Consider the following 24,385-nt stretch of genomic DNA (forward strand, 5'->3'; position numbering starts at 1 on the left):
ATCTGTATTTTCTGTGCTCTGCTAATTCCATGCCACAGTTTATTTAATGGTACAGTGCCCACTATGAGGGTGAACTTATTTCAAATGAACCACAAGTGGGACTGTGGTATATTTGACCACCATGTTGATAGTGCCATCTAATGATATGTGGTGAGAATCCGGAGAATCAAATGAGGTGGGAACAGATTACAGAGGATTGGGGTGACTGGCAGTAGTGACAGGAGGAAGCAGGAGGTGAGAATGTGAGCAAAGTGAGGTTGAGGGTTTGAGCATGTAAATGGGCAAAAAGATGCTGATAAAGAGAGGTAGGTACAAGGAAACATAAAACCATCATTGGGAATAAAAAGTCCCATCTGCCAGTGAATGAAGTACAAATGAATTGAAGAGGATGCACTGCAGATGTTTGATGCTTGTTTCATTTTCCTGGTCTAGTCACACCATGGAAATATTTGCAGGCACTATATCCACAACCTGGTGGTGACATGTCTGCTACTTGCCTCCTCTGTCACCATTAGCCACACGTTCATTCTCACAACAGCAGGATTTGTCTATTGCTACTAAAACCAAAGGCCTCCCCCTTTCCACTTGCTACACCCTATAGGGAATTCACAAAAGAATCCATGAACCTGGGCATCTATTTGCACTGCTTATAGCCATCCTGATCTTCTGACTTCCAAATATTACCAATGAACTGTGTCTTTAATTATTCAAAGCTGTTACAACATAACACCTGGCATTGTACACACCAAGTGGAATCAGAAGCGGGCAAGTAAAATAGTTAAGGGCTGCGTGCTAATGTTCAAATCCATGTCCCCACCTTGTTATTGCTTTGACTCTCCCAGTTGCTGTCCAATGACAGATTGATGTGCAAGCCATTGCGCAACATTTGAGAACTTGCATAAGGGAGATTCTTATTCAGTGAGACATGCATTCATGTATGCACACATAGTCCGAATGACAGAGCAATGGGGAATGTTCAGTGAGGAAATAGATCACTCGTGTTCAGTGGGAAGGTCAGCAGTGGATGGGCTTCATTGAAAGTTCAAATCAAGTTACATTTTAATTTTATTCTGCTTTATTGGTCTTTTCTTTTGCATTGCTCAATGAAAAGAACAGAAGCCCTTCCTGTTAACAGCAACTTGATTCTAGTCAGAGGCAGAAGTATGCCTTTTTCCATTTCATTCTTTACTCATAATGAACGTGATCTAAAATGCTGTTTAAAAAATAGTTTTCTTTTATCCAAAATCTGTTAAAGTAATTCATTTGGAATCAGGCATCCAAAACACTGGAATTTGACTTTTTGAAGAGATATAATAAAACTCTATTCTTACCTTCTCAATACAGAATTGGGTTTCTGATATTTTCATTGATTAAACACAACCAGTTCTGCAATTCGATGTTGTAAGAATCATGACTATTTTCATGTGGGGAGAAACAGGCAATAGAAAAATTGCTGCTATGAAGCACATAAATATTCTTATAACTCAATATAAATGCAATTTTTTTTGTCAGCTAATATAACTGGAAAGAAAACTGGAAGACAGTTGAATGTATCATTCTTGCTATTCGGTTATACAGTATGGGTTTCTCAAGTCCTCAACAGCCTCCAGCGTCTCTACAATGGTGAATAGAGATTACAGGTTAATTTAAGAGTTCCTTCTGGACAGGATCAAAATTAAGCATCCAGGAACAAGTTTTAAGCAGTTTCTTTGTAGTTTGTTTTTTTCTGTGTGATCTGCCAGTTACTTTGTTAATAATAATTGGAAATTTTTGTTTAAGTTAGAAATTAGGGGCAAGATATGTTATTTGTAAGTCTGGCTCAGAAAATTGAGAAATATTGGTGGTCATTGACTATTTTAATTTCTCTGTGTGATGAAACCAGTGATAGGGATATGGAGGTTGACTTGTTTAGGCTTACTCTCCCTGTGTCATAATGAAGTGAAATTGTACATAATTTAAAATGGGAATCAAGTGAATATATCTCACACATACTGGGACATTTATTCAGCAACACAAGAGATGAAGAATCATGTAAACATAAGGTCACCTTGTACTTCATACAAATGGGGAATTGCTTAAACAAACAAAAATCACAAAAAAATGATGTGAATCCAAGCCCAGTTCAAGAATCAGGGTCTTATAAGGATATTTCTGGCCTCTTTGGTTCTGCTTGCATTGATCTGTCCTGCTGTCCTGGCTAGCCCTCTCTGTTAACAATTGACTGTCTTTATCTTTATCCTCAGAAAATTGCTGTCAATCCATCATTTTGTCTGCATTCAGGACATTTCCTGTTCATTGGCTCCAGTTTCAGGACAGAGCATGTCATAGGGGCATCTTGTATGGCCATTAATGCAAACACTCATAGAGTGGCCCAGATCCTTGTCTTCAGGAGGCCAGAGGTGAGTTTCACTGTGACTCTCGTCGAAGTGTTGCTTCCAGTGTTGATTCCTCGTTCTGAATCAGTTTGAGAATTTTGCAGGTGTGTCATCGGCCCTGTCTGGAGGTAGTACTCTTATCACTCAGAAGCTTTTTCTGTATGGAACCTGGAAGGAGGCAAGACATCATGAGCATTCCAATATGTGAGAGTTATGGCAACTCGCAATATATAATCACATGGACCTCCAAAATCTGGAATAGGCGATCACAAATTATTTGAAAATTAAAGGTGTCAAAGCTTTCTATTTTCACAATCATGACAGAGTAGTGATGGGATGCTGTCAAAGGAACATGAATGAAACTTATAACACCCTGCATGCAGAGGAAGCCAGCAATTGTGGAAAACCCCAATGCCCTAACTGCTTGACCATCATCAAGGGGAACATACATGAATAAATGAAAATATGTAATCTTAACATCCTGGATGTATGTATGGACTGAGAATTTACAGAGACCACAAAGGTTCCTCTTCCCAGAAACAATTTTCTGGCATAAATGATCAGGGCTGCTCAGAGTTTGATCGCCACCAGGATGGGATTTCTACTGTATCCGTGTGAGTGCAAGTCCTCCTCCAGAAGATAAAACATTCAGAGAAAATGGGGTGGGCTATCACAACACAGTCTTTTACAGAGTTGAAAACAGTAAGACAGCCTGGGTCTCATCATTCACCTCCATCCCCTCGGTGGATCCCATCAGACCGCTATTCAGGCCGAAAGGAAATGATCGTACTGCAATGATTTTACATTTCTCCCTCTAGAGGCTGTGTGACAATTACTGTTTTTGCTGGATTTGCTGAAGATATTCTGCACAATGACAGCCAGATCCCTTTGCACCGATGCACTTTGAATCTAATTCCCATTTAAATAACATTTGCCCTTGTGTTTTTCTAGCTAAAGTGGATAATCTCGTACTTATAAATCTCCATCTGCCAGACTATAGACTATTCCACTTGACTATCAATATCCATCTGTAAACCTTTTTACCTCCCCATCACAATTTGCTTTCCTACCCATTTTAGTATGATCCACAAATTTTGTTATGTTAACTCTGTTCCTGCTTATGGATCATTTATACAGATTGTAAATAGTTGAGGACCGGGAAAGGAATGCTACAGTACCTCACTAGTTACTGTTCGCCATCCAGAGAAGACCCCATTTATCCAAACCCTCTGCTTTCTGTCAGTCAACCAAACTTCTTTTCAACTAATCCCCTGCAATCTAGACTTCTGGATTAGTATTTTATGTGTCATCTTGTCAAATGTCTCCTGGAAGTCTAGATATACTACATCCACCAGATCCCCAGCATCCACCTTGCCACTCAAATCCTCAAAGAACTCCATCAAGTTTGCCAAGCATAACCCGCCTTTCATGAAACAATTCCTGAAGAAGGGCTTATGCCCGAAACGTCGATTCTCCTGCTCCGCGGATGCTGCGTGGCATGCTGCGCTTTTCCAGCACGACACGTTTCCACTCTGGTCTCCAGCATTTGCAGTCCTCACTTTCTCCTTTCATGAAACCATGCTGAATTGAGTTTTGATTTTCCAAATGTTCGGTTATCTCCAACTTTAGGATTGAATCTTCTGTTATCTCATCCTTTATAATAGTTTTAAACTAGTTTGCCAATGGTATGGGGCTTTGGGGTGCAGAGTAAATGTAAAATCAGGAGCCAAGTCCAATTAGATATCAAAGGAATGCTAGGGTAGTGTGTTATGGACCAGGTCAGACCCCCCTCAAAATGTGTCAAGAAGGTAACCCAGACCCTAAATTTTCTGGTTCTTTTGAGCAGCTTGAAGATGGATATTCCAGGAGTGATGCAGCTGGTCAAACCACTCAGTTTTAAACAAAACACAACTTATTTACAAACTACCAAATGAAACACAAGCAAATGAAAATGTAGTTTAGAAGACCTTAACCTATCTCAAATCCCAAGTGACTCTGTCGCAAAGTAATGATGCTGCTCCACTTTCCTGCAATATGCCCACAAACACTGGCTTGGCAAAAACAGTAAAATCAAACAGAGGTACTTACAGGAGAGATATCAGAGAGAGAGTCAGTCAGAAAACCTCTGTTGGATCAGGGCACCCTTTTCCCTGCAGCTTTCTTTGACCAGCAGCTTCAAACTAAACCAAACTAGAAAAAATAACCTTGAGCTGGGAGAACTGGACACTCTCCCTTCATTGTACAACTGTTAAAAAAAAATACGCTAAAGACCTCCTCTGATTGTTGGTTTAGGGAGTATTATTAAAATAGCCAGTTCATAAATACCCACACCTCTGCCTTTACAACTCCTCTTTAGAAAACCAAGAGCAAAATAACTTTGTTAAGGGGACAGCATCATCACAAGTGTAGGAGGCACAGAAGACATGAGCACGACAAGACACATGAGTGGTGTAGAAATCTAAACTGTATTCATATTAGTGCAAGGAACTTGACTGATAAGTAGATAAACTTACAGCATTGTTCAGCAATGGGACATGATAGTTTTGCAGTCACTCAGACAAAATTGAAGGAAGGATGATTACCTTGCCGGGGCTTTACTGCAGGTCTCTGAACAGTAAGAGTAATCGAGGAGCAGATATGTAAGGAAATCACGGAAAGGTGTGAGAGAAACCATGGCATACTTACAGGAGACTTTAACTTTGCTAACATTAAAAGGGATCATCTTAGTGTGAAAGGTTTAGACAGGGAGAGTTTTTATTTATGCATACATGGAGCTTTTTTTGTTCCAGTACATAATCAGTCCTACGAGAGATGGGGAAGTGAGAGACCTAATCTGAGGGCATACAGCCAGTCACGTGAATGTAGTTTCAATTGGTAAGTATTTTTGGAATATTGACCAAAACTCCCTCAGTTTCAAAGTTATGATGGAAAGGGATAAGAATAGTGTAGAATTTTAGTCTCTAAATTGGGAAAAGTCTATTTTAATATCATTTGACAGGATCCGGCAAACATAGGGTGGTAACAGTTACTCGCAGGTATGTCTACATTTGGAAAATGGGAGTAGTATTGTGAGCATTTAGGACCAGCTTCCTTCTGTAAGTGTGAATGGCAATGGAAGCAAGTCCAGGGTACCCTGGATGTCAAGGGATATTGAGAGAATAGTAAAGGAAAAGAACAAAGCATATGTCAGGTACAGCAATTAAAAACAGGGGAGGCCATTCAGAAGTGTAGAAAGTGTAGAAGGGGTGCTTAAAAAGAAATTAGGAGAGCAAATAAATCATTGTCAGATTGGATAAAGGAAATCTGAAAGGCTTTTTCTAAGTATATTGAAAGTAAGAGGATTGTCAGGAAAGAGTGGGAGCTACTCAAGATAAAAGGGGCCATTGGATTCAGACAAGGTCTTCAATGAATATTTTTAATCCATGCCCACAGGAGAGAAAGATGTTGTAGCTGGAGATTTCAATTGGTATGGTGTTCTTCTAGAGCACATGAAGACTAATAAGGAACATCTACGAGATGTCCTAGCAAGCATGAAGGTGCAAAAAGCCCCTGAGATGTCTCACAGGCTGCAATGGAACGCAAGGGAGTAAACAGGTGACTGGAGGATAGCTAATGTCAAGAAGGACAGAAGCGATATGCAGGTAATTACAGACCAGTTAGTCTGTCGTCAGTGGTCAGGAAATTATTGGAAAACATTCTGAAGGATAGGATTTATCAATCTTGGAAAAGTTGGGATTGATCAGGGATAGCTAGCATGAATTTGTTAGAGCGAGACCCTGTCTGACTAAATTAGTTGAGATGTTTGAAAAGGTGACAATGCACATTGATGAGGGTTGTGCTGTTGATGTGGTTTGTATGGCCTTTTGTAAAGTCTTTGATAAGGTCCCAAATGGAAGGTTGATTAAAAAGATAAGAGCCAATGGGATCCAAGGCAAGTTGGCAAACAGGATCCAAAACTGGCTTACAAATACAAGGCCAAAGAAGATGGTGGAAGTTGATTTTGTAACTGAAATCAGGTGACAAATGATGTACCTTGCTGTTTATTATCTACATTAATAACTTGTATGTGCACTAGCTTTGCAGATGACATGAAAATTGGGATTGCGCATTGATACTAAGGAAGATTGTTTCAAGCTAAATACTGATATTGATCAGCTGATAAATTGGACGAGCAATGGCAAATGGAATTTATTCCCAATAAGCGTGAGGTGATGTATTTTGGGAAGTCTAATTAAGGGAGGGAGATACACAGAGAACGGTAGGTCCCTATGGAGTACTAAGGAACAAAGGGACCTTGGTATTCAAGTTCATAGATCCAAGAAGGTGTCAGCACAGGTCAACAGAGTGGTGAGGAAGGCATACAGGATGATTGTCTTCATTAGCAGAGGCAGAGAATATTGGAGCAAGGAAATCTTGTTACAATTTTATAAAAGATTGGTTAATCCACAGATGGAACACTGTGTTGCCACACTCTAGGAAGGAGATGATTGTCCTGGAGACAGTGCAGAGGAGATGTTACTTAAGATGAAAATTCTCAGTGATGAGGAGAGAATGGGTTGGCTGGGTTTGTTTTCCTTGGACCACAGGAGGCTGAGGGGATCTAGTTGATATAACAACATTATGAGAGCCATAGACTGTGTTGACTATGAGAATCCTTTCCCCAAGGCAGACCAGAGGGCATAGGTTCAGAAGAGGATTATATGGCTTAGAGGAGATCTGAGAAATTTTGTTTTACTTGGAGCATGGTAGATATATGGAATGTGCTGCCTGAGAGGATGGTGGAGACAGTTGCTCTAGCAATACTGAAGAAGCATCTGGATCAGCACTTAAAATGCCAGGGTTTCATAAGCTATGGACCAAGTGCAGGTAAAAGAGATGTAACTTGGTGTTTGTTGCTCAGCATAGCCATGGTGGACTGAAGAACCTGTTTCTCAGCTATATGACAATGACTCTCTATGATTCTAATTATGGATGGACAATAAATATTGTTCTAGCCAGTTGTGACCACATCCCGTAAAAGAATGAAACTAAGTGAAAGGGATAATTGATGACTTAGAGTTGGCACTCCATCAGAAATCTAGGAAAAACAAAATTGGAGACAAAATATCTAGTGCTGGAACCTGAAGATAGTGAAACAGATAAATTCAAATTGGAACAACAATGACTAGATTAGGTTACTTACAGTGTGGAAACAGGCCCTTAGGCCCAACAAGTCCACACCGAAGAGTGACCCATACACCTAACACTGCAGGCAATTTAGCATGGCAGGTTCACCTAACCTGCTCATCTTTGGACTGTGGGAGGAAACCGGAGTAACCCCACGCAGACACGGGGAGAATGTGCAAACGCCACACATACAGTTGCCTGAGGCAGGAATTAAACTCAGGTCTCTGGTGCTGTGAGGCAGCAGTGCTAACCACTGAGCCAGCAGGCCACCCACCATAATGAGCACAAGAATTAGAGGAAGGAAAAGAAAAATTCAGGATCAACAAAGTTAAAAATCACACAACGCCAGGTTATAGTCCAACAGGTTTAATTGGAAGCACACTAGCTTTCGGAGCAACTCTCCTTTATCAGGTGATAGTGGAGGGCTCGATCGTAACACAGAATTTATAGCAAAAATTTGCAGTGTGATGTAACTGAAATTATACATTGAAAAATTGATTGTCTGTTAAGCCTTTCATCTGTTAGAATACAGTGATAGTTTAACTTCTTTCATGTGTAAATCACAAAACCTTTTTTTAAAAGTTGCATTCTCGGGTTAGCTGTTAGCAATGGTGATAGCTAGACAATATGTTGAAGGTGTTAGCCTCCTGTGTTCTCTGTCTATGATCTGATGTTTAGATTGAACCTAATCTAAAAAATGAGATAACAGAGTTTTACATAAACTCATGCAGTTTTTGAGCTCAGTCCAACACCGGCATCTCCGGATCAACAAACTGAGAGATAGGGGACAAAGAAAAACAAAAGGAGTTTCCAAGGAAGGGTAATGAAAAAAGGGAATTCCATGAAAAGGAACACATTTTGAAACAGCTCAAGCTGAGAAAGGAAATAGAAGGACACTCTCTTGAGGGAACTGCACCCAACTTAGATCTAAGAATTAAAGTATTCAGATTTGTCATTTCAATCCCTGAGTTTGATGAGGAGGAAGTGGATGGCTTGATTATCTCGACTGAAAATTCACACAGCAACTAGAGTGGCATGTTAAACAATGCACACTGCTATTACTAGAGGAAAGTGGCACTAACTACTCTAAGTGGCACACTTGCAAAGGGATTATTTTAAGTGTATACCAGTTGGGGCCAGACATGTATGTGCAAAACATCCCTACCCTAAAGAAACAGCCTGACCAGATATTCTTGGAATTTGAACAGTTTAAGCAGCTTGGCCTTGATCAGTGGCTATTGTTCTGGATCAGACTCACCCTCTCAACATACATTAAGAAGGTAGTCTAGACAGTATCTTTGTTTACTTTTAAAGGTAAATGTCAGGAGCTGTGTGTCTGATGCAATTCAATTGGTCAAACTACTTGATGTTAAGTAAAACATAATTTATTCAAACACTGTAGATGAACTACAAAAAAGAAGCACTTGGAATAACTTAACTCTACCGGAAAACTTAACTAAATAATGGACTACTACTAAATAATAACTGTTCCCATAAATATACCCTTGGCAAAAGGCAAGTCCAGAAAAACAGAATTGCCTCACATGTAACTACCATAGCAGACAGAGGATCCCCAGCTTTTGCTTGTATCTGAGAAAGGTGGAGAAAAAATTCCACCTCTTCAAGACCCCAACATCAACAGCTGAAAGATAAACTTAAAATTCCCGGTTCTGTTGGTGGGAATGTCTCCACACACATTCAGGCTGCTTCTTTTGTCCCAACGTATTCAAAAAACAGCCAAGGCTTCACAAATATCTTCTCACAGGCTGCTCGGCATCTGTTCCCCAATCTCTCACTAAAAGAAAACCGGACAAACCAGATCTCTGAAAGTTAGATTATCCTCACCTTATGTGCATTTAAGATTGAGGTCACCTGTGAAAAGCATTGTGTGGTAATTCCCCTTGAGGGATTTAAAACTTCAAAAAATCCAAAAACTTCATTAAAAAATTCAAAAAATTTAAAGAAAAACTTCAAAAAAATTCGGTAACTTCAAACTTAAAAAACTTAATACCTGACAAATCTAGGTGGATGTTGAGGAACAGTGAGTAACAGGAGCCAAACAAGCAGCAATTCTGGCTAACAACAAGAAATTAATACATCGACCAATAAACTCAGGCATACTGTCACAGACCAGAGTGATGTGCTGGTGAGGTAAATATCCCTCAAACAATCTGGGCTGAAAAGAGAATCCAGGTCAAGCAAGCAGAAATTTCTTCTACGGTTAAAAGAAGAGATCTGATTCGGAGATCTGTGGGAAACCACTGTGGAGAAACAGGTCAAGGGAAATCATTACTCTGGCCTTCCCCAGAAATTTAAGCTGCAAGGTCTGTGTCTGAGGCATTAAATGTGGTCAGTGTCTGTTCAGGTGTGACTGTTGATGAGAATAACCATCAGGAATTTGAATCAAATGAAATGGTGACCATTGGCCACTTTAACAAACTTTGCTACTGAGGAAAGTAAGGGATTTTCCACCTGGATTCAAATTGTGTTCCAAGATAAGACCATAAGACCATAAGACTAAAAGACATAGGAGTGGAAGTAAGGCCATTCGGCCCATCGAGTCCACTCCGCCATTCAATCATGGCTGATGGGCATTTCAACTCCACTTACCCGCATTCTCCCCGTAGCCCTTAATTCCTCGAGACATCAAAAATCTATCAATCTCTGCCTTGAAGACATTTAGCGTCCCGGCCTCCACTGCACTCTGCGTTAATGAATTCCACAGGCCCACCACTCTCTGGCTGAAGAAATGTCTCCGCAGTTCTGTTCTGAATTGACCCCCTCTAATTCTAAGGCTGTGTCCACGGGTCCTAGTCTCCTCGCCTAATGGAAAAAAATTCCTAGCGTCCACCCTTTCCAAGCCATGTATTGTCTTGTAAGTTTCTATTAAGTCTCCCCTTAATCTTCTAAACTCCAGTGAAAACAATCCCAGGATCCTCAGCCATTCCTCGTATGTTAGACCAACCATTCCAGGGATCATCCGTGTGAATCTCTGCGGGACACGTATCAGTGCCAGTATGTCCTTCCTGAGGTGTGGGGACCAAAACTGGACACAGGACTCCAAATGGGGCCTAACCAGAGCTTTATAAAGTCTCAGTAGCACAATGGTGCTTTTATATTCCAACCCTCTTGAGATAAGTGACAACATTGCATTCGCTTTCTTAATCACGGACTCAACCTGCATGTTTACCTTTAGAGAATCCTTGACCAGCACTCCCAGATCCCTTTGTACTTTGGCTTTATGAATTTTCTCAACTTTTAGAAAGTAGTCTATGCTTTTATTCTTTTTTCCAAAGTGCACGACCTCGCTTTTGCACACGAATGTTAATGAAAGATCTCATGTGATATATTAGAAGTGGCACTGGTCAAAGTTTACTGAAAGAGTGAACTTGTTACAGGTCTGGGAACAGTTGGATTAGTCCAAAACTTGCTGATGCCAAGTACAGACATGTCACTGGAGAGTAATTTAAGAGTGGCAAAATATTATCCACTCAAACAAACATCTGCGGGTGAGAACAAGTGAGGGAAGATGTTGAAGGCAATAACGAGCGCGCATGAGCCTTGGTTGGAGATGCTGTGCATTCCTCCAGCTGGCTGAGACTGCACTGATCCGGGTGGACTGTTTGGGCCAGGCTGGCATGATGTGGTATTGTGGTCTCCACTGTTGAGCCTGGGAGAAGTGGACCAACTGTGTCTGCACCAGGACTTCCAGATCCCTGCCTGGACAGGCAGTTTCCCCATGTCCAGGCATATGGGCTGACAGTGCTCCTCCTGGTGCACAACAGCCTTTTAAAGATGGCATCGGAGACTGGGATGTTGATTTATTTCGGGATACCCTGGCTGCAGTAATTTGTTTCAAATAAAGCGAGTGATAGAATGTGGATGGAATGAGATGAGAGAAGCTCTACAGGGGTGAGGAGAGTAGTTCATGAGGTGGTAAGATGCAGTGAGAAACTCCATGAGGTCTCACAAAGAGAAACCCTCTGTGAAACTCAATAAAAATGACACTCAGCCACAAACTTGGAAGATTCAGCGCAAGACCAGCTTAGAGAGAACGACCAAGTTAGAAAGTCAGCAGCAAGCAGCAGAGAGAGTGGCAACTGACAGATCTTTGGAATTCCCACAGGAAATGGCAAGACCAATGAGGGTTGAAGTGATTCAAGGAGATCATTGCAAATAATTGAGCAGAAACCATAAAGAGACTGGCAACTGAGAGAGGCTCAGGAGCTGTATCAGGGGCAGTAAAACCCAGGAGTCTGGGGTGGCTCTGGAAAGGTCACTTGAAGCCAACAGGGCTGAAGTCCAGCTTGAAGTGACAGAAAGGTTCAGGAGTGCCAGTGATGCCGTACTTCGTGAAAGAGCCATGGAAGAGGATGGTACTGTTCTCGGGAAGGTGGAACACATTAGAATAACACCCATTCCCAAACCAAACGAAAAGAGAATGGAACATTGAAAACCACAGGGACCGCTGGTGCAAGTGACCGTAGGCAGACCAGTGAGCATTACCCAAAGGAAGATAAGAAGAACAAAACCAAGTTTCAAACCTCAACCAGGTCAATCCAAAGTTAAGGTAAAGAGTGATCCACGATACAAGTCTGGACCCCTATTGATCTCATAGAAATCAAATTTGTAAAACTACCCGAATGCAGTGCATGGATTACGTAACTGGGAAATGAAGGGTTAAAATGTGGGAAGATAGCATAACCCAATGAACAAGTCCAATTAACAGTCTGAAAGCTGCGTTTTGAGCCTGAATGTGGAATGTAAGTATTGTCCTCTCAGTGTTTGTACTGTTACTTCATATTCACTGAGTCATGGAATGCTCATTTGAAAAGCAGAAAAAATGTTTGTTGATTATTGGAATACTTAAGAATGTTTCTAGTACTTATTGTGTAGCACAAAATTTTATTTAACATTAATTATGGCAATAAGTAACTTTCTAACCTCTAGCATGGGAAGGTAATAGGGAAGAATTACAAGAAACACAGATGTCACAATGCACAATGAACTAGTGCCAACAAATTATCTGGTCCCAAATCTACCCTTTTGCCAGTATATTGTTTTCAAAAATAAAAATAATCTTCAAATGGAGGTGGTCAAAGCGACAATGGTCATCTGACATCATGAATAGTTGCTCCACAGCCATTGGCGAAAAGAGTTCACACAATTGATGGTGAAGATAACTTGCCTTAGAAATATCATATTGCATTAAGGTCTGGAGGCAAAGGGGCATTCTTCTTAGAGAGTTCTCACCAAGCAGACCTTCTAAGCAGCACGTCTAATGGGCTGCGCCCAATGAGCAATCTTCATCAAGCAGTGCTCCTGAGGAAATGGAAGACAAATGAAGAAGAGCAGGAAGACCTGGGGAAGAGTGCCCGAACACCAACAACTAGAGAGTAGGATGGATTCTCCACACTGCCTCCCCACATTAGTGAGACCAACCAGTTCTGTAATGACCTTTCCATCTTCTGATATCAGTGAACTATTCCCAATTGTCATGCTTTTTAATCTAACTAACTAATGTATCATATATGACCTGCTGCTTCTTACCAAACTCAATAAATTATCAGAAAATTGCTACAAATCATCAACTGTCTTTATTAGGTAACTGCGATCACAAATCCATTAAAATCAACATGTTTTCATATTGGGATAGTGTTTTGATAATGCTAACCATGGACACTCAATATTCAAATTTATCACCTGATTTAACGCCTGATATCTTCATGAACAAAAGTGATTTTTGATGAAATCAAAAGCAGAACAAAAATGACTACTATGATCCACTGATCACAGATTGAGACAAACCTTGCGAAATCAATGTGAGAAAGGCAACATTCATTAGCACTGAAACTGTCATTTTAACCAATGCAGACAATTAGGTTGGTGTGAAGGAATTTGAATGTCTTGTATATTTTGTATTTCCATTGATATTAGGAGATGTAACATTGTTTGCAGAGTACAGAGGAACCTCGATTACCCGAACAACACGGGTGGAGAGTATTTTGTTCAAATAATTGAATGTTCGGATAATCAAATGCTGGATAACACAGTTTAGCCAAGCATCGGGACCTTACAATCCTGCTGGATATTGCAAAATTTGCATAATCAAATGTTGGATAATCAAGGTTCCTCGTTATTCAGCTTTGAAAGACAAACCAGCTGGACTTACATTGTGTTCTATCTGCCGAAGTCAAGACTAAATTTTCACTCAGGAAAAGGATAATACTGTAGAGGAGAAGAATTAGATATGAGATATTAGACTAGAAAGGATTGAGGTTAGTAAGGATGAGGTGTTACCAATTCTAGAAAAAGTGTAAGTAGGCAAGTCCCCTGGGGTGGATGGGATTTATCTGAGAATTCTCTGGGATGCTCGGGAGGAGGTGGTGGAACCTTTGGCTTTGATCTTTGAGTCTTCATTATCTTCAAGTTTAGTACAAGAGGATTGGAAGATTGCAAATGCTGTGCCCTTGTTCAAAAAGGGCTGTAGAGACGACCCAGGTAAAGATAGACCAGTGAGCTTTACGTTTGTTGTAGGAAAAGTTTTGGAAAGGATATAAGAGACAGGATTTGTAATCATCTAGCAAGCAACAATTTGATTTCAGATAGTCAACATGACTTTGCCAAGGGCAGGTCATGTCTCACAAACTTCATTGAGTTTTTTGAGAATGTGACCAAGCATGTGGAAGAGGGTAGGGCAGTTGACATGGTTTACATGGACTTCAGTAAAACCTTTGGTAAGGTTACACATGGTAGGCTGTTGGAGAAAGTACACGGGCATGGGATTGAGGGAGACTTAGCAGTTTGGATTAGAAACTGGCTTTCTGTAAGAAGGCAGTGAGTGGTGGTTGATGCCTGGAGTCCTGTTATTCGTGGTATGCCACAAGGATCTGTTTTCAGACACTGCTGATTGTCATTTTTATAAATGACTTAGACACAGACATAGGTGGATGGGTTAGGAAGTTTGCAGATAACACTGAAGTTGGTGGAGTAGTGGACAGTATGGAAAAATGTTGCAGGTTGCAGGGGGACTTGGATAAACTGCAGAATTGGGCTGAGAGGTGGGAAATGGAGTTCAATGCAGCTAAATGTGAGGTGATGCTGATTGGGAAGAATAACAGGAAGGCAGAATACTGGGTCAGTGGAAAGATTCTCGATAGTTGGGTGTGTAGAGAGATCTTGGAGTCCATGCAATTAGATCCCTGAAAGTTGCCACCCAGGTAGAAAGTGTTGTTAAGAAGGCATATGGTGTGTTAGGTTTCATTGGTAGAGGGATTGAGTTCCAGAACCGCAATATCATACTGCAACTATACAAAACGCTAGTGCAGCCACCCTTGGAATATTGTGTACAGTTCTGGTCACCCCATTACAGGAAGGATGTGGAAGCATTGGAAAAAGTGCAGAGGAGATTTGCCAGGATGTTGCCTGGTCTAGAGGGAAGGTCTTATGAAGAAAGGCTGAGAGTCTTGAGTCTGTTGTCATTGGAAAGAAGAAGGCTAAGAGGGAACTTGATAGAGACAGACAGGATGATCAGAGGATTAGATAGGGTAGACAGTAAAAACCTTTTTATCTAGGATGATGAGGTCAGCTTGTACGAGGGGAAATAACTACAAATTGACGGGTGATAGATTTAAGACAGATGTCAGAGGCAGGTTTATTACTCAAAGAGTGGTAAGGGCGTAGAATGCTCTACCTGCCAATGTAGTTAACTCAGCCACATTAAGGAGACTTAAACAATCCTTGGATAAGCACATGGATGATGATGGGATAGTGTAGGGACATGAGATTAAGTGAGTTTACAGGTCGGTGCAACATCAAGGGCCAAAGGGCCTGTTCTACACTGTATTGTTCTATGTTCTATGTTTTAAATTGGAAATTTGATTTAAATTGCAAATAACTTCACTTTTCAGCATTGACCACCTTTGAATAGTTAGACAGAAGCAAAACAGACCTCTTCCATTCATGTTGTCTCATTCTTGACAGAAGGATGAAGCTTTTCTTTGTGTTTTTAATTCAGTTAAAAATCACACAATACCAATTTAGAGTCCAGCAGGTTTATTTCAACAGGCTTTCAGAGCGCTGCTCCTTCATCAGGTAATCATTGTGGCACGATCATAGGACACAGAATTTATCGCAAAAGATCATAGAGTCAGTCAACTGATGTGATGTGTTGAACAAACCAAGATTGCTGTTAAGTCATTATTCACTTAAATGGGGTTGCAGGTTTTGCTTTAGTAATATGTAAATCCCAGAGCTTCTTTCAAATCACAGTCCCAAGATAACTTTAGGTTTTATGAAAAAAGGCAACATCTTAGCTCAGATAATGCATTAAAAGTGTGAGGTTAGGGTCTATCTGTATTCCAACCTTGAGTCAGACCCATTCTATTTCCAAAGTAGGAATTCATAAAATATCACATGGACAGACTGCCTATAGATTGCCTGCTTTTTGAACAAAATAGAACATATCTGCAAGTACAAATCTGCAAATGCAAATTCACTTCATAGACTTATATGCATGTGTGCGTATATGTGAGTGAGAGAGAGAGTGCGAGAGTGCATGTGCGTGTGCACAGGTGTGATGAATGAGGACATCCTTCAGCACCTTCAGGTGTCCGTCACATTCTCCCTCATCTAAGCTGATCCTTTGTATGCATTGGACTTGTCTGTTGGGGATGGCTATTTTATTATATTTAGGGTGGAAGCGAGAGAAGTGTAGCATTGTGAGATTATCCATGGGTTTGTGGTCAGGTGAGGTACTGAATGCCTGTCCTTGATGGAGGTACGTGTGTCCAATAATGAATCAGATTGAATTGAATTTATTGTCACGTGTACCGAGGCAATGTGAAAAGCTTTATCTTGCGAGCGATACAGGCAGATCACATAGTTGAATAGTATGGATCAGTAAATAATAGGTGAACGGCAGTAAAAACAAAAACATAGGTACAGGTGAATGCTAGAGTTTGTGAGTCCATTCAGTACTCTAACAACAGTAGGGTAAAAACCGGCTGGTGCATGTGTTCAGGCTTCTGTATCTTCTCCCCAATACTAGAGGTTGTAGAAAAGGTGGGATGGATCTTTGAGAATGTTGGCGGCCTTTCCTTGACAGCAGGTCTCTTAGATGGATTCTATAGACGGGAGGTTGGCCTTTGTGATTGTCTGGGCTGAGTTCACCACTCTCTGCAACTGTCTCCGATCTTGAATGGTACAGTTGCCATACCAGGTAGTGATACAGCCAGACAGAATGCTCTCGATGGCACACCTATAAAGGTTGGCAAGGGTATTTGCACTCATGCCAAATTTTCTCAGCTGCCTGAGGAAGAAATGACACTGTTGGGCCTTTGTAACCAGTGCATTCACATGAAGAGTCCAAGAAAGCTTGTTGTGGATAACCACTCCCAGGAGCTTGACCCTTTCTATTCATTCCACCTCTGTGCTGTTAATGTGTAGAGGGACATGAGTGACATCCTGCCGAAAGTCAGTAATGAGACAGATTCTAAAGAGTAGTCCATGGTAAATCTGATGATGGGATGAAACTTGTTGATATCCCTGTGTAGCTGTTGCAGTGACGCCTCACCATGGGTCCAGAGGAAGAAAATGTTGTCAACTGTCTGGTATAGAGTGTTAGTTAGAGGTCCTGTGCAGCAAAGAAGTCTTATTTGAACTTGTGAATGAAATGTTGGCATATTGGGGTGCAGATCTGTTTTCATGGCTGTTCTGTGCATTTGGATGAAGAACTGGTTGTCAAAGATGAAGATGTTGTGGTCGAGAATGAAGCGAATGAGTTTAAAGATGATGCTTGGACATTGGCTGGTGTTGGTGTTGAGTGCTGAGGGGGTTGCAGTGATGCTCTAATTTTGGGGGATGTTGGTGTAGAATATCAAAACGTCCATTGTGATAAGGAATGTTCATGGTTCAACTGGTCTGTGGGCGCTGAGTTTCTGTAAGTAATCTGTAGTGTCACTACAGAAGTTTGCAATCCCCTGTTCAATGGGTTTCAAAATGCCCTTGACATAGTCAGAGAGGTTGTCACACAGGATCCCATTGCGTGATACAATGGGATGTCCAGGTGTCTTGGTTTTGTGTAACTTGGAAGGGAGTAGGAGTTCCCTACATGAGAGGTACATGGGATGAGAGTGCGTAGGGAACTCTGACTGACTGGATCAAAAGTCTTGATCAATCTGTTTTGTTCATGGATGGGTTCATTGGTTTGATCAACTGGTAGTTGCCTCTAGTGTTCCTGATTGTTCAGTTGTCGGTACACTTCCTTGCAGAAGCCTGTTCTATTTTGAATGATGATGGCTTCTCCTTTATCAGTTGATTTGATGACAATGTTGCGATTAGTTCTGAGAGCATGGTTAATGTTGCTTTGTGATACGGTGATGTTGTGCTCGACCATGTGGGTACGGCTGTTGAATCTGCCATTTACACATTTCCTGATGGCTTGAGCAGACATGTCAAGCCAAGGACTACGGACCTCCAGAGGGGTCCAAATCAACTCCTTTTTTGGTCGCTCCACTATGGATCTCACTGACAACTGCTCCAGTTCGTTAGTTGTCTCATTTGGCTTGCTGCTGACATCTTGAAAGAATTCCCAGTGTCTCATGCGTCTGATGAATTCCTCTGTGCCTGCTGCAAGATCAATGGGGTGCACACAATCTGTAGGCTGACAGTCCATGTGGCATTCTATCAATTCCTAGTTTGGAAATAGAAACAATAGAAACCTGCATCTCCGTTCTCAGTGATTAAACACAGCAGCAATCCAGGTTTGTTCAATACATCGCCTCCCCACTCCTATCAGCAATCTGCAGAGACCAGTTCCTCCACGACTCCCTTGTTAGATCCACCCTCCCCCCCACCAAACCACCTTCCACTTCTGGCATCTTCCCTTGCTGCTGCCAGAGGTGTAAAACTTGTGCCCATACCTCCTCCCTCACCTCCATCGGAAGCCCCAAGGTCTCCTCCCACATCCAGCAGAGATTTTTCTGCACCTCCAAACACCTCATCTGCTGGGACCATTGCTCTCGATGTGATCTCCTCTACACTGGGGAGACAGGAAGCCAACTCGCAGAATATTTCGGGGAACATCTCTGGGACACGTGCACCAAACAACCCTATCATTCTGTGGCCGACCACTTCAACTCCCCCTCCCACTCCACCAAGGCCATGCAAGTCCTAGGCCTCCTCCACCTCCAAATCCAAGCCACCATCCAATCCAGGAAACCTGAAGGAAGAATGCCTCATCTTCTGCCTTGGGAGCTTCCAACCATACGGCATCAATGTTAATTTCATCAGTTTCCTCATATCCCCTCCCCTCACCTCATTCCAGAACCAACCCTCAAACTTGGAAACATGCCCCTCGACATTGCATCAGTTATATGACACCTCAATCTTTTGCTATAAATTCTGTGTCCGCTGGTTTGCCCCACTAGTGACCTCACAAAGAAATAGTGCTCTGAAAGTTTATACTCCTGAATAAACCTTTTGGACTGTAACCTGCTGTTGTGTGATTTTTAACTTTGTAAACCTCAGTCCAACAGTCAATCATTACAAATCAGCCCGAGTAATGTCTGTGAAGCAAAATTAATCACAAGCCACCTCTCAGTGTCACCTACACTCCACAATTAGCACATTTATAGGCTGTATGAGGGCCTAAAATTGCTTTTCAAACAGATTTGATTGTAAATATTATTGGGGAATGATCATGTTACTAAGGAGCCATTTTGTTTCTGATTTCCCCCACATTGACCCATTGGGATTGTGCAGGTGACTGATCGCTGGTACTCCTCTGACTAGCGTAGGTTTCTTCCTCAGCCTGCTGCAAGAGACAAGTCAGTGATATGTTCATCAGATGGTGCTCTTGGTTAGCTCTGATCTCGCTAACATACCCATGCGATGTCAGTATCTGAGCCAGTGTAGGATGCAGGAGACAGCCTTGTCAGGGCTTGTTCTGAATGATCTGTGGCTTCTTTCTCACAGGTGGAGGATGTAGTGGCATCTGGAGGGACTGGTCTCCTCTGGGAGGGTGTTGCTCGGATGTCTGTGATGCATGTAGAAGATAAAAGAAGAAATGAGTTGAGTGACAGATGCAGAAGCTTCAGCATGTTGAGAAAACACTCACAGTGGCGGTAATAGGACAGCAGCAGAGCACTTCACAATGAATCTTGGTTGCCAGACAATGGAGATCTTGTCTTCACTGCATCAATGGTCTGTACCCTCTCCTGCAAATGGATGGGACTTTCTCCTGTGCAAATGAATGTCAGGCACCACATCACCCGTTTCTGTCACCTCTGTCCCACTGAGGGCTGTTTTTTTGCCATTAGAATGCAAGATCAGACACTGATTGAAATAAAAGTGGCTTTGTTGCAGATGGGGGAAATGTGAATTGTTGTGAGTGAATGAGTAGGAAGCGCAGAGGACATGAGGGGTATTCGTTTTTTGGGATTGATGATAGTGAAAGCATTGAGGGAAAATGTTTCACACAATAATGAGAATGTTAGGACATGAACCTTAGTGGGAATTGGGTACAATGGCAGAGTTAGAGTGAGTTTGGGAAAGCAGAGGGAAAATGGTTGCACATTCCCATGCAGATGGCAGAAGGTCATTAACCTTCTTCCTGCACTTCTCTGGACCATGGAAATTACACCAATCCTGAATGAAACATCAGACTAGGCTGGCAAAGTCTGGTGTGTGGTCTCCCCTGATGGTCCTAAAGAAAGAGGACAACAATAGATTCCATCACCCCATCTACCAGGACATCCAACTTGGGTGCCTATTTACCTCTATTGGCTATCTCCTTTGCACATCTACACACACATACAAACTGTCATTGACAATTCTTGCCTTGCAGCATTTGAACTGATGTGTGACTCAGGTTTCATTATTGTGCCAGTGAGATAGTATGAATGTGGCACCGTGGAAGTTTGGGGCATATTGAATAATAATTTTCTGAAAGGGTATTTGAAGCAGGTGTTAAAACCACTTCCAGAAAGACATTAGGTAAATACTTGAAGAGGAAATGTATTCAGGACTGTGGGGATAAAAATCAACGCATGTAGTAAATTGGGATTTCCAGGCAGAAAAGTAGAAGAATCTTCACCCCTCTACACAAGCAGATTTAACAGTAACCTTCAGAACTGGTTTGGACCAGGACAGTACTGGCACCACAGATAAAACTTAAAAAGTTATGTGTAAACGCAATGTGCCTTTGATGCCAAACTCATCTTAAACCTGAACTCGAAGGAAAGCCATATCAAGGGCCAGTTGTGAATGCAGAGAGAGTTGACTAATCATGTTTGGACTGAGTAAACATGTGATGAAAATGTTAGCAGCAGTCCTGACATTCCTTTCATCCATGTAGCCTGGTGGCAGTGCACTTCCACAATGAATTGTAAATGTAAGAATTTAAGAATTGTTTTTTGTACCAATAGACAGGAATGGCAAGGGAAGACAAGCATTTGGAACACATTGAGGCTAATTACCTCATTACCTGAACTGCTAGTGTGGGAGCCTTTACACGGTAACTCCCTTTCTCCTCCCATTCATCTCGTTAGACTCCTGAGTGCTTTAAGGTCTTGTGGTCTTAAGGATCTCAGAGCGGTAAGCTGCCTTTGAACTGTGTTAATGCTGCACCCTCTCCAGGAGAAGTATGTTATCACACACAGCATGTAGCTGATAGAACATGTTCATGTTGACTTTAGGCTAATTTAAAAGGGTTTTTAGTTGGTATTTACACAACTGCAGCCTACAGGAACCAGCTCAATAGCCCGAACGTGACATGACACCAACAACAGACAGGGTTGCCATGGAGTGGCTGGTAGAAAGACACTCTTACAAGCTCTTGTTTCCTGCCTGAAATTATCAGCAACCACAGTGTGCAATGTGAAGGATCTTCAGCCACTGTCAGGTAGAGCCAGGTACCTCACCCAGCAATAATATAAAAGTGATTTTGATGTAGACTTTTAAAAAAACTTACACGTGTGAAGAGAACACTTAACCACATTTCCTTCACCAATCACAGTAACACCAGGCTTGATCTTCCCTGAGGGTTTCTGAACCACAGGAAATGGTTCAATCCTGGGTCAGAAACCAGGAGCAGGTACTGACAGAAGGGAAATAATGCTTCAAATGAAGTAGCCCTCTCTCCCAATTTCTTTTTAAAGTCTAAATAAATGAAAAGACGTCCAAAATGGGATAAGCCAAACAGATAATGCAAGTTTAAACATTTTTGAATAAATGGGAAATTACAATCCCATTCATCCTAACATCATTCCTGTACAGTATGTTGAGGAGAGTGAATCCCCTTCTCTGTCATGTCCAGTGGGTTAATTTGAAATGTAGCTTCAATTCTGATAACCTCTTCCTTCGAATTTTAATGTAATTAAGCTTTGATGTTCTCAGTTTCAAATAACCTCTTCAGGGTTTTAACCAAGCACATCTGGTCTAGAACTTTCAAGTCAAACTCATTATATTAAGGTCACCTTTTTCTTAACAGTTCTATAATATTCCCTTTCTTCAGGAGCAAATTTAGACAGCTAGCTTCAGTCAAGACTTTTGTAGAACTTCCCAACTTTTGTCAAGGTCTGATCACTTCTACTCAGCCAAGACCAATTTCCAGAAACTACCAACATAGAATGTAGAACATAGAAAATTACAGTGCAGTGTAGGCCCTTCGGCCCTCAATGTTGCACCAACCTGTGGAGCCAATCTGAAGCCCATCTAAACTACACGTTTCTATTATCATCTATATGTTTATCCAACGAGCATTTAAATGTCCTTGAAGGTAGTGAGTCTACGATTGTTGCAAGCAGGGCGCTCCATGCCCCTACTACTCTCTGAATAAAGAAACTACTTGTGACCTCTGTCCTCGATCTATCACCCCTCAACTTCACGTTATGTCCCCTCATTCCAGCAATCATCATCCAAGGAAAAAGGCTCCTACTGTCCACTTATCTAATCCTCTGGTTATCTTAAATGTCTCTACTAAGTCACCTTTCAACCTTCTTTCTAATGAAAACAGCCTGAAGTCCCTCAGACCATCACTCCATACCAGGCAACATCCTGGTAAATCTCCTGTGCACCCTTTCCAATGCTTCCAAATGGAGATCATAATTATTACACTCAGTTGTAAAATCTTAACTGTGTAAGCAAAATCTTACTATGTTCCAGGAAGTCTGTGTCATCATTTGTTTTAAAAGAAATCACGAGGCTACAGAAATACTTACGTTAATCCTTAAACCACATCATGGAGACACACCAAACCCCAGGAGAGTAGTTCAAAATCCTAACTATCAGCAGGTGTTTTGGAAGTACCTACTGTTAGTGCTGGAAAGGTTTATCCCATTGAGGCAAAGAAAGGATGGTGGGTTGAAAAAACCTTGGGTGACAAGTGATGTAGAACATCTCGTCAACAGGAAAAAGGAAGCTGACTTAAAGTTGAGGAGGTCAGGATCAGACAGGATTTTAGAGGGTTACAAGGTAGCCAGGGTGGAACTGAAAATTGGACATAGGAGAGCTAGAAAAGGACATTGAAAAAAGCTTTAGCGGGTAGGATTAGGAAAACCCTAAGGTTTCCATTACTTTTGCATGGAACAAGAAGCTGGCCAGAGTAAGAGTAGGGCCGATCAGTGATAGTGGAGGGAATTTGCGTCTGGAGTTGGAGGAAGTGGGGGAGGTCCTTATTGAATACTTTGCTTCAGTGTTCACTACTGAGAGGGTCCTTAACATTTCTGAGGACAGCAGGAAACAGACTGATATGCTAGAACAGGTTGCTGTTAGAAAGGAGGATGTGCTGAAAATTGCATGGTGGTTCAGTGATTAGTACTGTTGCCTCACAGCGCCAGGGACACAGGTTCAATTCCAACATCAGGTGACTATCTGTGGATTCCCGTGTCTGCATGGGTTTCCTCTGGATGCTCCGGTTTCCTCTCACAGTCCAAAGATGTGCAGGTCAGGTGAGTTTGCCATGTTAAACTCCCATAGTGCTAGTTGCATTAATCAAAGGGAAATGGGTCTGGGTGGGTTACTCTTTGGAGAGTTGGTGTGGATTTGTTGGACAAAATAACCTGTTTTCATATAGTAGGGTATGTAATCTCGATTAATAAATCCCCTGGGCCAGATGGGATATAAGCTAGGATACTACAGGAGATGAGGGAAGAGATTGATGCATCTTTGGTGATGATCTTTGCGTCTTCCCTGTCCATTCGTTTGTTCAAGAAAGGGAGTAGATTAATCCTGAGAATTACTGACCAGTAAGTCTTCCGTCTGTTGTATGCAAAGTATTGGAGAGTATTCTGAGAGACAGGATTTATGACTATTTGGAAAACCATTGTTTGATTAGAGATACTCAGCATGGCTTTGTGAGGGGCAGGTCATGCCTCACAAACCTTATTGAATTATTTGCGGATGTGACAAAACACATTGATGAAGGTAGAGCAGTGGATGTGGTGTACATAGATTTAAGCAAGGTGTTTGATAAGGGTCCCCATGGTAGGCTCATTCAGAAGGTAAGGAGGTATGGGATACAGGGAAACCTGCCTGTCTGGATACAGAATTGGTTGGACCATAGAAGATGGAGGGTGGTTGTTGATGAAAAATATTCAGCTTGGAGCTTGATGACCAATGGTGTTCTGCAGGATCTGTTTTGGGGCGTCTCCTCTTTGTGACTTTTATAAATGACTTGGATAAGTAAGTAGAAGGGAAGGTTAGTAAGTTTGCCGATGGTAGAGTTGTGGATGCTGTGGAGAGTTGTAGGTTTCAATGGAACATCGACAGGATGCAGAACTAGGCTGACAAGTGGTAGTTGGAGTTCAACCTGGAAAAGTGTGAAGTGATTCATTTTGGAAGTT

The sequence above is a fragment of the Hemiscyllium ocellatum genome, chromosome 32 (genome assembly GCF_020745735.1).
Source record: "Hemiscyllium ocellatum isolate sHemOce1 chromosome 32, sHemOce1.pat.X.cur, whole genome shotgun sequence".
NCBI lineage: Eukaryota > Metazoa > Chordata > Chondrichthyes > Orectolobiformes > Hemiscylliidae > Hemiscyllium > Hemiscyllium ocellatum.